The sequence below is a fragment of the Anolis carolinensis genome, chromosome 1 (assembly GCF_035594765.1).
Source record: "Anolis carolinensis isolate JA03-04 chromosome 1, rAnoCar3.1.pri, whole genome shotgun sequence".
NCBI classification, from domain to species: Eukaryota; Metazoa; Chordata; class Lepidosauria; order Squamata; family Dactyloidae; genus Anolis; species Anolis carolinensis.
Genome location: NC_085841.1, coordinates 114438535 through 114454671, shown reverse-complemented (window position 1 = coordinate 114454671; position 16137 = coordinate 114438535). Strand labels below are relative to the sequence as shown.

Sequence of the window (16137 nt, the reverse complement as noted above, 5' to 3'; positions counted from 1 at the left end):
TGCCAAGGTTAATCACCCCCAAACCCCACCAGCATACACACTTGGCTTTATTGAGTCTGTGTGCCAGGTTTGGTCCAGATCCATCACTTGCTGGATTCAGTGTTCTATGAATACAGGTGAACTATAACCCCCAAACCCCACCAGTATGCACACTTGGCCATGTTGGGTCTGTGTGCCAAATTAGTTCCAGGTCCGTTGTTGATGGTTGGGTTCAGATTGTTCTTAGACTGCAGGTGAACTATACATTCCAGTCCCTACAATTCCTATAAATTATGGTGAATTCTCCCCAAGCCTCTCCAGTATGTTCAGTAGATGATCATGTTTGCTGTGTGCCATAAGAAAGGCTATGAAAGGGTTAAGGGAGAAGCAATGGGTGGAATCATGCAAATGTAAAGAGAAAGAAACACTGGGATGTGCTCGCTGTAACCTACTATGTCGTGGGAGGGAGTGACTTGGTGGCTCCTTAGCACTGGGAACTATAGCCTGAGTCTGGAGGCTGTCTGTGTGAGTGGGTACCTGTGCCACATACACATTTTCACTTTTATTATGTGTATAGAAGAAGAAGATAGATAGATTGGCATACAGGCCAGTCAAAGGAGTGGATCAATGACAAATTGGATAGGATATGAACACACGTGTATCTATGTGTGTGTATGTGTATATATGTTTGTATGTAGAAGCAAATAGCACTAAGCTAAATATTAATATTGTATTTGAAGGTGATACAGAATTGAAGATGATAATTATCGGTTTTAGTCCCTGATCAGTCTGCCCAGCCAGCCCTGATTTATTGATTAGGTTTTCTCAGCACTTTACCCCCAACCCTGGCCCTATAGTCTGTGTTTTGTGCAAGTCCTTGCCCTGCCCTCTCGAATCTGATCATGCCTACCATGTCCTGGTTTACTGGTTGTTGATGTTGGTTGATGTATTTTTATGATTTTTTACTTTGCTGTTTTTAATTATTTTAATTGGATTGTTTGTGTTATTATGCTTTTAATTGTTTTAGCTTTTAATCTTTGTTTTTGTGGCGGGATATAAAAATAAATTTATTTTTTATTATTATTATCGAGGTGTCTCCCTTCTAACCTCTGCTGGGAAAATCCTTGCAAGAATCCTTGCAAACCGCCTTCTACCTGTCTCAGAAGACACCCTCCCAGAATCCCAGAACAGCTTCCGTTCCTCCAGAGAAACAGTGGACATAATCTTCACTGCACGACAGCTCCAAAAAAAAATGCAGGGAACAAAATCAACCTCTGTACATGGCATTCATTGACCTTGCAAAGGCATTCGACACAGTGAATCACAATGTTCTCTGAACCATCCTCTTAAAAATTGGATGCCCTGATACTTTGTGAACATCCTGTGGCTCCTCCACGATGACATGATGGCAACAGTTTTGGACAGCAATGGCTCCCAAAGTGGCCCATTTAAGGTGGAATCAGGTGTCAAACAGGGATGTGTTATTGCCCCAACCTTTTTTTCTATCTTCATCGCTATGATACTTCAACTTGTTAATGGGAAGCTTCCCACCAGAGTGGAAATCATCTATTAGACAGATGGCAAGCTATTTGACCTCAGCAGACTGAAAGCCAAAACCAAGGTCACAACATGTTACAGAACTCCAATATGCTGATGATAACGTAGTCCAATTCCCCAATCACCGTCGCCCAAAGCAGTTACTATACTCCCAACTCAAGAACGGAAAATGGAATGTTGGTGTACAGGAAAAAGAGATTTAAAGATGGGCTTAAAGCCAACCTTTAAAACTGTGGTATAGACATCGAGAACTGGGAAGCCATGGCCCTTGAGCACTCTAACTGGAGGTCAGCTGTGACCAGCAGTGCTATAGAATTTGAAGAGGCAATCAATGGAGAAATGTGCCAAGAGAAAGGCATGTCAAGCCAACCCTAAGGGGGACCGCCTTCTATCTGGAAACTGATGTCCTCACTGTGGAAGAACGTGCGGGTCAAAAATAGGGCTCCAGTCACCTACGTATCCTCCGCCAAGACACTGCACTTGGAAGGCCATCTTACTCGGATGAGGAATTGCCTAACACACACACACACACACACACACACACACACACATACATGTGCTCCAAAAAGCAAATTTACTTTCCCATTTTATACAAGGCATATCGTTTTACTGCATCTTTAATGGGACTTGGGCCTCCACAGATGTTAATCTCTCCAGGGTCTCCTGGAACCACACACACTATATTATACTATGGACATTTTACTGTGCCGTTGTATATAATGGGACTTGGAGGTGCTATTGTGCAATACCATTACTAGGTAACAGGAAAATGCACAAATTGAGCACATACATTAAAAAGGAAGATGTATATTTGTTATTGGCCAGAAAGCTCATGAGATGAAACTTTCTGGTAGAGATAATGTAAACTATAAAACTTATTGTTCTAAAAGGTGCAGTGTGATTTTCCTTTTTTTCCTGAACTTGCTGAATAAACCTTTTTCCTCTCGATACAAGAAACATCCACATCCATTATTTCCTGTCTCTTGGGCCTGCCAAATTGATTGCCCTGGACCTGAGGGTAGCAGTATCCATGGGGGCTCCTGGAACCAAACCCTAGGATCCACTGTATTTATGTGTTGATTTATCACAATTTCCTTCATTTTTTCCCATTGACATCAGCTTCATCGTCACATTTTTATTATTTTCATTGTCATCATTCTGTCTTGGGATTCCATTTCTCTCATCATGTGCATTGTCCCATTTCCCACTGAGTTTGCATGTGGGCCCAAATAACCTAAAGGCACCAGGTTCTTTAATTTACAATTGGCCCTCTAGATCTATAGATTCAACCACTCATGGTTTGAAAATATTCCAAAATGATCACAAATTTGCCATTATATATAAGGGACATCATTTTACTACACAACTATATAAAGGGACTTGAACACTTACAGGTTTTCTTATCCAGAGGTTTTGGAACTGAGTCCCAGCAAATACCAAGAACCCACTTAGCATTTATTTATATTGCGTCATCATTGGTGCGTTATAAGGAAAAAGGGCAACAGAACGTAATCTTGCCCTCAGGCTTACAATCTAAGACAGAAGGAAGTAAAGGTAAAGGTTTCCCCTGACGTTAAGTCCAGTCATGTCTGACTCTGGGGGTTGGTGCTCATCTCCATTTCTAAGCCGAAGAGCTGGTGTTGTCCATAGACACCTCCAAGGTCATGTGGCCGGCATGACTGCATGGAGCGCCTTTACCTTCCCGCCGGAAAGGTATCTATTGATCTACTCACACTGGCATGTTTTCGAACTGCTAGGTTGGCAGAAGCTGGAGCTAACAGCGGGCACTCACTCCGCTCCTGGGATTTGAACCTGGGACCTTTCGGTCTACAAGTTCAGCAGCTCAGTGCTTTAACACACTTCGCCACCGGGGAAGGAAAGGGATGGCAATGTGGGCAATCTGAGGTCTGTATGACATTTAAACATATTATCAAACCAAGAAATAAAGAAGGAACAGCAGCTGTTAGATGTGGCTGAGGTTACATTCAGTCAAGAGCCTGTCCAATTTGAGAAGAGTTCTGAGAAATGATTTCAGGAACTGAACTTGAATAGTCCCCTAAGGCCCCAGGTTTATTTCCATCTGCAATCAGGATATCTCTGTGACAAACACAGGCAGCCTTGTAGGCCCATTTGAATTTTTTAGAAAGTCTTCAGGTGTGATAACAAATTACCTGGGTGTGGGTTTTAACATGGCCACAAGGGAATGTAAACAAATCTCCAAATTCATGCCCGCAACAAAATCCTAATTGTACCACAAAGCAAACTAGTGAGACGAGGAAACCAATTAATGTCTTTAAAAGAAACAAATTTACATTTAATTTTAAAATGCCCTCAAATAATTTCAACACAAAATACAAGCCTTCCCACATTGTTTACATAGTTGCACCCATCAAAACACATATGCACACTTGGTTTATTCATCAGACCGCAGAGCCTTCCAACAAACCTGTTCTTCCCTATTGGTTCTGCATTTGCTTTTTCTACATCATTTCCTACTGCGCTTTGAAGCCTGTTTTTCCCCAGTCCAAAGTCAATTTGACTTCCACATTTGGGCTCTTATTTAACCTTAGTCAAAGGAGCAGGCGTTGGCAGTTGCTATGGAGGAGTGAGGGGAGGGAGCAGTTCCCAATCTCAATTGTAAAACTGGGATTGAGATTTTATGATGCCATGTAAAAAGATGGGGTATTGGGTGTGTTAGTGTGTATACACTGTGAATGAGGTGCAAACCATGGCCTGAATGCAGTCAACCACAACTCTAGGAGATTGAAGAGGAACAGAATGTACCCAAAAGCAGAGGCCTCTGAGAGGAGACAGGGCTTTGAGCTGCTACTGACAGGGTTTACATTCGACAGACAGATCTTTGAACTGAATTTTTCGATTTGAGAGAACTACCCCTGGTTTATGGAGATCAAAAAATATATTGTTAGAAATATATTTTTCTATTGTTTAACAAACCTAATTTTAAATCTGTCTTTGGACTGTCAAACCTGAATTCAAGTCTGTTCACACATACCCAAGAACTTGCATAACACAGAACAAGTCCACATTTAAGGAGTCACCTCAAGGCCCAATAACGCTTTCCAGCAAGGGAAGAATTGAGGGAACAAGAGCAAATGGGAGAGACATGCTTCCTAGGGGTAGGGGTTTTGGTGCCACCCCAATTTAAGGGAACAATGACAGGTACCTTTTTGTTCTCATATAGATCTATGTATATCACACCAGAAGAGTGGAAGATGGGGGTGTAACATCCCATCCCAGGAAGTATAACCAATGTCTACTTACCACCTTATTACCTAGCTTTATTTAACATAATTTGAAGAATCTAGTACAGAACAGGGTAATACCACATCAAAGCCAAAATAGTTTCAACAAACTCTAATTCAATAGGTATTGCTGTATTTCATATTATTGACAATTGACAATTATCCATTTCGTATTTCTAATGCCTATATATGGCTGTAAAAGCTGAATTGGAAAAAAATTGTCAGGAAGAAAATTGAAACACATGAAATATAGTAGAGAAGAACTCTACAGATACCACGAACTGCAAAAAAGACAAATAAATGAATCCAAAAAAGGATGAACTTTTCCTAGAAGCCAAAATAACAAAACCGACTGTTATATTTTTGGCACATCATGAGAAGACATGCCTCACTAGAAAATGCTTGTTAAGCTACAAGCAATAGAAGATTATTTTACAAGTGGATGAACTCAACCAAAAAAGCCATAGCTCCAAGTTTGCAAGATCTGAGCAAAGCTGTTAATAGTATGACCTGGAAGTTTCTAATTCATAGGGCCATTAGAAGTTGATTTGACAACGATTAACCACAAATGTATTATGCAGTAAATTGTCCAAGTGGACTTTCCCAAATGTTTATATCCTTTTTAATGATATATCACATCTGCCTGAAGCACTTGGTTCTGTTTCATGCAAAAGATATTCTCATTGTGGCAAGTCCCTAGTGAAAATATCAAAATTTTCAGTTATGAATTGAATATAACTGCAGTCTTATAGTATTTTACTGCTTTGATCACTTATTATTGACATTAAGCATTCCAATATATTTTTAAAATGTTTTCTTCCAATATCTTCACTTTTGATTTTATACTCTCTCCTTCTAAACCTTTGTTAAAATTTCTGTTTGGCTTTTCTCAAGCTTTCCTCTGTATTTTGAAAGTGGTTTGCTGCTATTCTATCTACATGATAAAACAGAGCTTGGTATAAACTTTTATCTTGATTCACACCACTGTCTCAAATCCTGAAGCTAAGCACATAATTTTATAAAGTTTAATTGGTTCTAAGGTCCTCTAATCATGATTAAAACATATAAAATAAAAACATTTTATTATCCTTACTTCTTACAATGTGACCTGTGTATATCAGCTGCTAAATCTTTATAGCACATATCAGGAAATGCATCAGTATGATTGTTAACATTTTGCATGTACATTTTAGTCTAATCTATTTTTATAGCGTGTGATATTGGGTAATGTTAACAGAGCACAAATACATATTCTGATGCAGTTTATGAAATATTCTCTTGCTTAATAAACATACTACATTGTTGAGTATGAACTACTAATACATATTTCACAGAAAGATTATACAGAACTTCTACAAGTTAGCAAACATCGCAGCTATCATACACACAAACCTACACAATGCAAATGCAATATACTAAAAACATTCTCAAAATTTCCTGTTACATAAGTTAAAATAACCTAATAATGCTTTCAGGCTCATTAAAATAGTTCAAGGGATACAGAATTTTAAAAATGCATGAAGAAAATGTCTTTTACACTGACTTCACAATATTCTTGAAAAGAGAACATGTAATAAAATGTTAAGTATTACGTATGTTAAGTGTTTAACATTTTTCACAAAAACATTCCAACATATATGAAAAACAAGTGCTTAAAAACTTGTAGCACAGTAAGACAGAATGTCTTTATATAACCAATTAACTTTTTCGAAAAATGTCCAATGCATATTAGATTTGACTACTCACAGGCATTAATGTTGATTAACACTTCAGTTTTGTCTTACCATAAAGACTCACTAAAAACGGGATTTGAGCACAGGAAGAAACACTATTCTAGTTTAAAACATTTGCCAAGTGAGATTGTTTTCTATTTTGGAGGAAGCAGGTTTCTCTTTAGCTACAACAGGAATATTTGAATGTATTAAGCCCACATTAAGCATTAGAAAGTATTGTACCACTTCATTTGCACTTCATTCTGCTCCAAATTTAGACTAAGCTGAAATACACCTCATCCTAACTCTGGTCCTATGTCCAAATTTAGGAATCTATACATGCAACCCACTTCCTACTGATTACAGAAAGGACATCCAGAAAAGTAGTAAGGGAACACAGCAGCCTTATTCAATTACTGCCAGTATTAAAACCCATAGTGAAAGGCTCAGTCCTAGTTCTAGCAGTTACTTAAAAGCTTTGCTTGTACTATAATTACACTGCAACAATTAAAAACCTGTGTGAAAAATAAACAGGCTGTATGACTCTTCCCACCAAATAGGAAAAGATCTATATATGGCTTCTAGCCAGTGCACAGTTGTAATGTCCTTAGGTTTTGGCAGCTTCAAGACAAGTGATGACAGTATGATTTAAAAATAAGCCATTCCAGTGCAGCAGAAAAAAAACTATCACTGCACAGAATGCTGCCAATGTATGATTACACAGCTTAGGACTGAAGTACTAATGGGCTCTTACTAGTAAGAAGAGGATGACTACTAAATCAATGCTTTTGTAAAAGTATTACAAATTTTAAAGAGTTTTACACATTGAAGCAAGGCCAACATTAATTAATTACCTTTCATTTTAAAAAACTGAATATTTCTGTGTTCTTTAATTTGTGCTCATAAACACGGTCATTAAAAAAACCATATTAATCTTCTTCAGATGCTGACTGGTTACTATTTCTCTGATAGAAATTCCGAGAGTATGAACGAGAACTGGAATTAGTATGTTTCCGAGGAGATTTCGAGGGTGATCTAGTTGGAGATCCTGAATGTTTTGGATGCGATCGTGACTTTGTTCTTGAACTGGAACGCCTCCGATGGGAACTAGATGGTGATTTTTCAGCATACTTTGAACTTCTCTGGTAGGACTTTGATCGCGACCTTCTCCTGGGACTCGAATTTCTTTGGGGTGTGATCGATCGTCTTGGTGAGCTAGAATGCCTTGGAAGAGATTTTGAGCGGGACTTAGATTGGCTATAAGAATATCATCTATGCCTTGACCTGAAAATCACCCAGAGTATTAAATAAAGGTTGAAGGTCTTGCCATTTATATATGGAAGGAATACTGTGACCTAAATACAGACAGTCCCCAAGTTACGAACAAGATAAGTTCTATACGTTTTCTTTCTTAAGTTGAAGTTGTATGCAAGTCAAAATAGGTACATTTTTGAAGTGTAACTCCAGCCAAATATCTATCTATCTATCTATCTATCTATCTATCTATCTATCTATCTATCTAGAGCTAATTTTGGATTGCATAGGGAAAGGTAAACAGCCCTGTGATGTTTGTTTTGCTGTTGGTGGCCCTGTTCAGAAGATTTCACCTCACTTTCTGTCCCTATGACAATTGGATTTTGAAAAATGTAGCTTGTGGTAGAAACAAGGATTGGTGAGAAAGCTTCAGTGGAGACACTTTTCCCCCATGAGAACTCTTCCAGGAGTGGATTTCCCTTCCGAGAGATAGATTTCTCTCACTTCCTACTGCCTCACCTCTATTCTTAACTATGAGTCAATTGTAAGTCAGATGTTTGTAACTTGGACAGTGCCTGCAATTTGCTTACTTTATGCATTTTCCTTCTCTTTGCTGGTTAGAATCCTTTTTGTTTAAAAGCATTTTCCTAGGGTGGATTCCACAATAAGATCAGCTGAAGCATGCCCAAAAATAAATTCTCTAAACAAATAACAATTTTATGCATATTTTATTACATTCTCTCCAAGCAATCTGCAAACTTACTCTCTGAAACTATCCGAGTGTCTCCTGCCCCAGTCCCATGAGGAACTTCTGCTTCGGGTCCTTCTTCGGCTGCGGCTTCTTGACCTTCTGTAGTCCATTGGTGAACCATGGTGATGCTCTTTGGATTTCATCTGATTTGGTGCTAGAATTTAAAACAGAACTAGAAGATTGCAAGAAAATCACAGTATTCTCTGCAATATTCAGCAAACATGCATTTATTTATTTGACTTATTTATAAAGTGTCCCTCCACCTGCTGTATATTATCCTTTGTACATATTTTACATTTATTCCGCATTTTACTTTTCATTTTACATGACAAGGGTGGCTTTCTTAAATATTTTGTGGAATAAGTAAGTGAAGATACACTTACTTTTGCGATCACCTTGTGCAAATTGTATTTCAATTTGCCGGCCACATACCCACTTTCTATTCAGGTTATAAAGAGCGTCTTCTGCATCACGAACATCTTCAAACATGATTGTCTGTTAAGGATGCTTTAAACATGCACAAAGCAAAAAATGGTAACATATAATATTGACCAAAACACTCACATGATATCTAAATCAAGCAAGAAGTTCTGATATGCTACTCCAAAGTGAAAACTTACAGCTATTTTACACTTTATGCAGCCATCTGAGTAAAATAATATTTATGTAGCAGTTATGGTAGTAAACACATAAAGGCCAAAGTTTCGTGTTAGTCCTAATTACAGTAGACCCACTCAGTCAATGAGGTTTGCCTCTATCTTTACCCACCATTCAGCAATTGGTTGAATATCTCTACTCTAGTTTAAATTAACCAACAGAATATAAAGACATATTCCCAACTCTCAAATGCCAGGGAATTGAGAACAGCAACAACTGACTAGCATGTATGGGCTGCATGTTTCAAACTATGTCTGCCTTCAAGTCAAGAAACTCAGTTACCACAGCTTCAGATCATGGAAAGGGTCCCACTACTTTAACTCAATCTAAGAATTGTCATTTTGCACAAATAAAGTTTCAGCATGAGGAGTACAAATATTTCCCCAAGCTATGTCTCTTTCAAGATGAGGGGTCTCATATGGTGTAGGATTCCCCCAAGTTCTGGAACCAGTATATCTTCTCTCAAGTTTTTTATGTGGGGTACAGCTGGATCAGTGGAATACAAGTTTATTCCAGTTGTCACTCTGCATAAGGATGGCTTCGTGTTATACCAAAATCAGACTGTGATAAAATATTTTACTAATAAGAATATATAATCTCTATTAACATACATATAAAATTATTGCAGACATTGCTTTCCACTTTAGTTCTGTGGCAGGCAGGTGAGCACACAGAGCTGTTCCTTACTAAGGAAGAAATCTCCATGCGTTTTTGACTTCTACACTTGTAATATCACTTAATCAGTGTGAATGTATTTAAGGTATACATCTGACATTTGGGCCTCTTAGCTAATATTACTACAGTAGAGCCCTGGTTATCCGAGATAAAGGGGCGGGCCCAATCTTGAATAACCGAATGGCTTGGATAGGGTGAGGGTTCGCCAAGGAATGTCTCCCCCGATCTCCCTCGGCCAGGTCCTTGCCGGAGGAAAGTGTTTTCTCCAGCAACGGCCTGGCCGAGGAAAACCCACGGTGCGCTCGTTTCTCAGAGGGATGCCTGTCCCTCCGAGGGGCGAGGAGCGCGCCGCGGGTTTTCCTCGGCCAGGCCATTGCTGGAGGAAACTCTTTCCTCCGGCAAGGGCCTGGCAGAGGGAGACCCGGGGAGCCGTCCCTCGGCGAGCCCTCGCCCCTTGTGGGGCAGCCCACGAGCGCTGCTGCCTAGCAGCACTCGTGAGGTGCTTCCAAGGGGCGAGGGCTCGGCCCTGGGACGCAGCCCACAAGCGCTGCTGCAACAGCGATCATGAGCGCTTCCAGGACACTTCTTCCTCCCTTTCCCTCTCCTTCTCTCGAGCTCCCTTCATTCGAGAGAAGGAGAGGGAGTGGCAGGGCGCTTCCTCCTCCCTCTCCTTCTCTCGAGCTCCCTTCGCTTGAGAGGAGAGGGAGGGGTGCCCCTGGTGGGGCCTCGGATAATACAGAGCCTCAGTTAACTGGAGCTCGGTTAACCGGGGCTCTACTGTATAATCACTTCATAACTAAATGGTAAAAATATTTATTCAGTATTCTTTAGCCACACTGAAAAGATTGCCTATATTTATACTTCTTTTTCTTCCCTTACTCCTAAAATTTGAAACAAGTAGTTATCAATGTCACAAATATAACACTACATCTAGATCAGTGCTGCTCAAAGTGCTGGCCTGTGACTATTGCCATTCCCAGATCTACATCTAGATCAGTGCTGCTCAAAGTGCTGGCCTGTGACTATTGCCATTCCCAGAACTACCAATCTGCACATGTGTCCAGGAAACTAAACCAATAAAATACAAATAACAATATGAACCACATATGGTACTGGTTCCTGGCCATCTTGATGTGTGGTTTCAGCCGCAGGTGACCTTTTCACAGGGTTTCTTAGTAAAATTGTACAGAGGGGTCTTGACAATACTTTCCATTGAGGATGAGAGGGAGTTAAGATCACCCAGTGGGTTTCCAGGTGAAGTCAGGAATTAAACTGTAGTTTCTCAGACCCCAACAATAAATTGTTCTTCCACAATGGCTCCCATGATCTCTCAAAAAACTGCAAAATAACCACTGCTGTGCCATCACATCAGATCATTTGAGAAACACTGATCTAAATGACTGATATTTCCCAATATTCCACTCAAATCTAAGCGGTTAGGGAAAAAATAAAATAATGAACAAATATTTACATACAGTTCTCTTAAATTAAGCAATAATTAAAACGAGAACAATTATAAACAAACAAGTTCTTGATTGAAATGGATGAGCTTGAGCGATAGGATACAAAAGGAAACTTTGGCAGTTACCTCCACGTCACTTGATCTTGACCTTTACTCTTTAGGGCTTGCTAGATGGACTTGACAAGGGCCGGAGAACCAACCAAATCAGACTTGGCTTTGACTTTGGAACTCGAGCAAATGTCGGAAAGCCGAAGCCTTAACTTGGTGTTGTGGCTTTGTCTTTTCTTTGAGAAAGGACTTCCCCTCTTCCAGGTTTCTTTTTATCTTTGCCACCCTCCCTCTTTATTCCTTGAAGCTTGGACTTTAAGGTGTCTTTTGGCTTGCCTGCTTGGACTCTATCTAACCAGGTTCATTCAAACTTTGGGGTGCTTGCCAGCCACTGGGGACTGCTTTACATTTTCTGAGACAAAGAAATAAATACATTCAATTAGGATGCAGCAACCACAATACATCTTCACAAATATGCAGTGATACAAAGGATATTGTATATAAGCAAATCCTCTTGGGCGTCTTGTGTAGAAGTCAAGTGGAACGTACACGTCTACTACGGGGCCATACCGACCAAATTCATGACGCAAATCCTCAGGCCTGAAGTATTTCAGATAAAGGCAAAAATATTATTGTTTCCACATTGTGAAACTTTTAAAATAACATACAGCTGCAAGATTCAGGTTATCTTATGTTCAAATAGTTAATATTCAATGTTATCTAAGAAAGCAACCTGTGATTTCACAAAAGGAAGAGAAAAACGTGGGTCCCAAAATGAATTATTTTGCTTATGCTGGAATTTAAATTTGACTGTTCTTATCTCACTCCCATGTGTTCAAAAAGGTGAGTGGCCTCTGTCTTTATTGAAATACCCCCAAACAAAGTAATTTACAACAGGAACAACAGCCGTCTGACCCTAACATGGCCATTGTCTTCTCCTGTATGAATTTTTAACATTTTTGTCTGATGAAGATGTCAATGGAGTTTTAGAAACTTGCATTTGGACATACCAATAACGGTATTACAGTTTTGTGGATATTGTTGTACTGTATTTTGCTACATGCTACACTGTATTTGTTTCTTGTATTTGTCTTTTAGTGTATTTTGCTCCTTTTATTATATAGGAAATTATGTGCAACTAAAGAGTAACAATTTTTTAAAAAAATCAATATACATGTATTTTAAAGTGTCAAATAGGAACAAACCATTATAGCTTTGCTTTGTTCATGTACAAACCTGGTCTTTCTGTGTTCTGTTAAAAACAATAAAGGAAGGCAATTTTTAAAAAATAGTAAAAATTGTTCTCCTTTTCTCTCTTTTGTGGTTTATTCATAGCTCTTTTGTCTACTTTTTTAGAATTGGAGATATGAGGGATATCAAGAAACTATATCCTTTCAGCTTTAAAATATATACCCACATATTTAAAAACATAGCTGAAAGAAACAGAGTTCAGACATCCCACTATCCTCTTTCTCTGGCTCAGAATGCCTCTGGGCTCCAAAAAAAACCTTTCAATGGACCCCGTCAATTCTTCTTGAGGAAGAAAGAACCCCCAGCAGCTACTGCCTGAGTACTGCTGTTTTCCAGTCAGTCAGAAAAATTTTAAAAGAGTTTTGAAAAGGAGGGCTTCAGGATAAGAAGATGAACCCTGTGCAGGTAGAAAGGTTATGGGGATTAAATGGGCAGGAGAGAAATCAGAAAGATGGAGAGGAGTAAAAAAAGCCAAAGGTGGGGTAAGATAAACCAGGTAGGAGTAGAATAGAAAAGTTGGGAAAGGAAGGTGTAGCAAAGGCAGTAAGAGAAGATGAGCTGAGAAAACCAGTAAAGAGACATTGGCAGATGTGAGAACCCAGGGAGCCACATTACTAGATGCATGTGAGGGATATGTGGCAGGATTACAGTAGATAATAATGTACTAGTTAGATGGCTGAGACAGAAGGGAAGGGTCTGGAAAATGCAGAATTGCAAATAATGATTTGTGGCTGCATTGTGATATTGTATATGATATGCAAACTTAATTTTTTAAAAAAAATAATTTAAAAAGTGGCCCTAGACCGCGACAGCTGTTTATGGTGATCTTCTCCCTCCTTTTGTGTTTTGGAGGCAATGGCTGAATGCTCTTAGATTGGGGAAAAACAACCACAGAAGGATTATCTGGAGACAATTGACTAAATTTCACCTCCTCAAAGATGTCTGGCTGAACCAGAAAACAGAACAATACCATACACCCTTCTATGAAATGGGTATTTTGTAGCAGCTTCAAATTGCAGAAACACACAGATACGCGGACAGCAGCTATTTTCCTGAATCAGAGGCCCTCATTCCATCCCACAAAATCCGTTCCAAAACCAACTGAAAGCCTTGGTGCCTCAGGCCTACTCTCAGGCCCTCCCCAAAAGGCGGGAGGCGGGAAGGCAGGCCTCTCTCCAGGCCTCCCTACAGTGCTTGTAGGGAAGAAAGAGCTCTCACAGAGAATGGGCTAAGTTTTCCTGCTTTCCAGTCAGAAAAATATAATAGTTTTGAAAAGGAAGGCTGCTTTGCAACAAACCCGTGAAAGTGGGAAGAGTCGCATGGGGGAACTTCGGGGTGGAGAGAAGAGGAACCCAGTGCAGTTACAAAAACCATGGAAAACTAAGGCCCCTTCCACACAGCTGAATAAAATCCCATTTTTTTGACTTGTACTGGAATATATGGCAGTGTGGACTCAGGTTACCCAGTTCAAGACATATATTGTGGAATTTTCTGCCTTGATATTCTGGGTTATATGACTGTGTGGAAGGGCCCTCTATGCTCTGCCATGGCATCATTTCTGGCCCTTTTGAATCCCTGGGTCAGGGAAACAATAGCAATAAGCACAACTGGTCCCGTGATGGCATTGTTGCTTTCCCTTCTCCATAAAACAACCCTTGACTGTCCACGGGTCATATCACAATCCATCATTTTGGCAGCAAAACTTTCCCGCCCTCCACTTACGCATGAGGACATACAGTGCTTGTATGGGAAGAAAGAGCTCCCACTGTGGGCAGGCTACGTTTTCCTGCTTTCTATTCAGAAAAAAAAATGGAATACTGTAGTTTTGAAATAGCTTTGCAACAAACCAGTGGAAGTGGGATGATTCACACAGGGAACTTCGGGGTGGAGAGAAGAGGAACCCTGTGCAGTTACAAAAACCATGGAAGATTAAATGGGCAGGAAAGTAGCCAGGAAGATGGAAGGGGAGAAAGCCAAAAACAGGATTAGAAAAGCCAAGGAAGATGGGCACGAGGAGGAGGGCTACAAAAACGCCTAGGACAAGGGGGTTGCAAGGCCAGTAAAGTCCCAGCCATGCTGCTGTATAAACCAGTTTCTGAATGCAGATTGTGTGCTTGATTGAAACTGGATTCTATGGCAATGTAAAGGGGGCTTAAGGGTCCTTCCACACTTGCCCTTTATTCCAGGATCTGACCCCGGATTATCTGCTTTAAACTGGAATATATGAGCCCACACAGCCAGGTAACCTGGGGCCACATCCTGTGATATAGGGGGAGGGTGGAAGGGGCCTATCAGGGAGAGAAGAGGAATTGGTGGGGGGGGGGGGACCAGTAAGGAGATATTAGTAGGTGGGGGCTTCAGGGAATGGGCCTTTGGGGGCAGCTTCAACAGAGGAACACCTCGAGACCCCACGGCACGGCCATGTTGGGGCTCCCCTTCCTTTCTCGCCCCACAAAACCCACCCTGATGAACCCCAACTGAACGCCTTGGGGCCTCGGGCCTGCTCTGACTCCTCAGGCGCTCCCCGAAGGCGGAAGGGAAGGCAGGCCTCTCTCAGGCCTCCCTTTCTCCTCAGGCCTCCCTCTCTCCCCAGGTCTCTCTCAGGCCTCCCTCGCTTCCCAGGCCTCTCGTCCTCTTGCTCCTCCTGCTGCTGCTCACCTGGTGGCGTCGGCCACGTTCCTGACGAAGAGCGAGGTGTTGGGGGGCCGCGTGTAGCGAGACATGATGGCGGAGCGCGTGTCTACAAAGAGGGGAGGGAGCCTCTTCCCAGAGAAGGAAGGCGAGGCCCGCCCTGTGATGGCGGAAGAGAAGCCCGCCGCCGTCAGCCAAGGGGCGGGAACAATGGGCCGACGGAGAGAGGGAGGTGGAGCCCCTCTGGCCCCGCTCTCCTCAGTATTGTCAGCCCTAACAAACCAGGCTTTGAGGTTTGTTTTGTTTTGATGAGGCGAGGTCTTCTTCTTGAGAAGGCCTCTTGGGAAAACGTAGCAGTATACCTGGTTGAGTATACAGTAGAGTCTCACTTATCCAAGATAAACGAGCCGACAGAACATTGGATAAGCGAAAATCTTGGATAATAAGGAGGGATTAAGAAAAAAAGCCTATTAAACATAAAATCACATTATGATTTTACAAATAAAGCACCAAAACATAATGTTTTACAAGAAATTGATAGAAAAAGCAGTTCAATACACAGTAATGTTATGTAGTAATTACTGTATTTACGAATTTAGCACCAAAACATTGCAACATTTACTAAGAAAACAATGACTACTAAAAGGCAGACTGCCTTGGATAATACAGAACCTTGGATAAGTGAAGCTTGGATAAGTGAGACTCTACTGTAACTCAATCAGACAAGTCAGCCATAGCAGAGCACTTGATGAACCAACCTGAAGACAGCCTGTTATTTGAGAACACAGAAATGCTACACACTACACAGAGAAGCCATTGAAATCCACAAACGTGGACAATTTCAACAGAAAGGAGGAAACAATGAAAATGAACACAGTCTGGATATCAGTATTAAAA

The 16137-nt window shown here is 40.7% G+C and overlaps 1 long non-coding RNA gene across 1 annotated transcript; it reads right to left on the bottom strand.

Annotated features, from left to right (window-relative positions):
- Window positions 1-3824: 3824 nt before the first annotated feature.
- LOC100559828 (serine/arginine-rich splicing factor 12) lies at window positions 3825-15429 on the bottom strand. The gene is made up of 5 exons (XR_010006214.1): window positions 15268-15429; window positions 11854-11958; window positions 8900-9003; window positions 8529-8670; window positions 3825-7735 (listed from the first exon to the last, which is right to left on the bottom strand). It is a non-coding gene; the product is annotated as a serine/arginine-rich splicing factor 12 (long non-coding RNA).
- Window positions 15430-16137: the final 708 nt, after the last annotated feature.